Genomic DNA, 2500 nt, shown 5'->3' with positions numbered 1-2500 from the left:
CCACTCCGAGCCCTCCCACGTCGGACACGAGTCGCCAAATCGATCGGTGGATACCGAGCACACAACACGCAGGGGAACTTGGTGAAAGAACTGCGCGTGTGCTTAACTACTCAGTAAAACAGATTTCCCTCACCCAGGGGCTTGCATCTGTGACAGACAGCGTCCTTTGTTGCGCAAAGACGGAGGGCCGTTGGAAACTAGTCTGTCCTGAGAGCCGGGCACGGGTACAAGCGGGGCTGCTGGCTCCCAGAGTACGATTTCAGCAAAACACCAAAGAGTTTGAAAAGTACAACAAAAGACTTTGTCAAAATTGTTCCAAGTCTCGCACACCGGTCATTTTGTGACTTTCCAAGTGCTCTTTTCAAAGGTCTCTTTCCTGAGATTGAGCACCTTTCAGCAAAGCATCACTTTTCGGGCGCTTTCAAAGTGTACCCGCTGTCGTAAAAATGTTCTGAAAATCGTGTTCCCGAAAATCTCCGGGCACCCCGCCAACCCCCAAGGACAGAAATGACAAGTGTCAAGTTGGCGGGGCGTCGGGCCACCTGCTGCCGGCCATGAGCATCCAAATCCCCGCAAAAGGGGCATTTTCATTTCTTCATCGGGACTTCCGGCAATTTCCAAGGTTCAACTCATTAACGTTGTTCGCAGACACTTGCCAGAAAATGCAAGTGGCCACTTTGCCGGGCCGACTCGCTTGCCCAAGCGGGAAACCATCAACCGAAGGCCCGGTAAGGCGGCCGAATCTGACCTCATAGACTTCCACACAACGGGACTTTTGACTTTCCCGGCCGCGGGTGGCCTCCACCCGGCCTCAGCCATCAGCCCTGCCTGCCTCCAGCCGCCTTCTGGTTAATGAGTTATCCAGCCTGGCACTTCGGTTGCGCCAGCGAGACCAAGTCTCGGCTTTGGTTAATGATTTGAGCCGAACCGACCTGCCCCCCGCCTCCCCCGGGCTGAACTCGGGCAGGTCTGCCGATTTCCCGACTCCTTTCGGGGCCTAATCGGGTCGCGCGAGCCGCCTGGCGCGACCGGGGACATGCCCCGGCCTCTGCCAGGCCTCGGGCTGCCGTTTTTGAAGCCCGACCAAAAACCCGAAAAATGGACAAAAATGGAAAAAATTCCCGCCCAAAAAGGGTGAATAGTCGGTTGGGCGGCAGCCCTGGTCGGTCTCTGCAGACCTGGAGGCTCGAGACGTGACTTTGGAAAACTCACCAATTCTCGATCAGCCACCTCCTACCTCTGTGCAGGTACCCCGCCAACCCCCAAGGACAGAAATGACAAGTGTCAAGTTGGCGGGACGGATTTGACTTCGGTCGCCGAGCCCTGGAACTAATTTCCCCGCAAACGGCTTCGGATTTAGCTCCATCCAGACTTCCGGGACGAAACTTGACAGGCCGTATCTCCGCACTCCCGGAGCGCAGCCGCACCGTTCCGGCACCCATCGACGCGGCTGGCCGAGCCCGAGCGAACGCACCCACGGCGACGGCTAGGCCTTTCCGATTTTTTCACCCTTTTTCCCGAAAAGATTCCAACTGGCAGGGACATTCGCCCGACGGCTTAAAGACATGCCCTTCTGCCACACTAACGTCCCCGCCTTCGTTTGGCTATGTTGGCTTCGTCATTTCCGTCTTTTATTAAAGATACCATCTTAACACGCCGGTTAACCATTTGCCAGAGTTTTCGGTTAATGGTTTGCCACCTTCAACCCATTTGGTTAACCATTTGCCGCCGACAATTTTCAGTTCATCAGTTGCCACATTCAGACTTTCTTCTCCGGTTGCATTTCGCGGACTTCCAGCGCGCTCGGCTTCGGGTCGGCCCGCAGGAATGTGGTAGCGTTCGATGCCGCTTGCCTTCCTCTTCCCCGCGCCGCGCACCCGACGAGCACAGCTGGCCCACCAGCGGAGATAGCCGTCGGAAAGCGGTCTCCAGCCAACGGCTGCACCTCCGCCGGCCAAGAGCCGGCCGCACGCCGTCGCTGGCCTCCGGTGCGACCCGTCCGGCCGCAGCGGACGCTCTTTACCCGCGCCAGTTGCCACGTTGCGTCGTCATGTTACTGCCCAAAGACTGCAGCGGATGCCGGTTGCCCGGCGGGCCAAGCGGCCTAGCGACGCCGTGCCTCGTCCATGCGGGAGCGGGCTGACACCGCCGCCTGCGGGGTCGCCGCCGCTTTCCAACGAGGTATGGCCGACAGCGGTCCGACACGGGACGGCGGAGAGATCCGCATTTCGGCCCCGGCCGCATCAGACAGCCAGAACTGGCCGACCGAAGTTTTCCACCCGCCGGCTGGCCGATCAAGCCCGCTTCCGAAGAAAGGCGCTCGGCTTGCAGGCCGCTCCGCCATTCAGCATCCCTGGCTGCCCGGCACAGGTTTAAAGATGCACCCCCAATGACGCAGCAGACCATTGTCGCTCAAGCAGCTTCATGCCGCCAGCCCAACAACAACGGCGACCAGCACCACCACGACCAGCAGCAAATTGCCCTCCGCCGCCCTGTCGAC

Source organism: Pristiophorus japonicus, unplaced genomic scaffold (genome assembly GCF_044704955.1).
Source record: "Pristiophorus japonicus isolate sPriJap1 unplaced genomic scaffold, sPriJap1.hap1 HAP1_SCAFFOLD_2276, whole genome shotgun sequence".
NCBI lineage: Eukaryota > Metazoa > Chordata > Chondrichthyes > Pristiophoridae > Pristiophorus > Pristiophorus japonicus.
The sequence above is the reverse complement of the archived record's forward strand: the minus strand, read 5'-3'. Positions refer to the sequence as shown.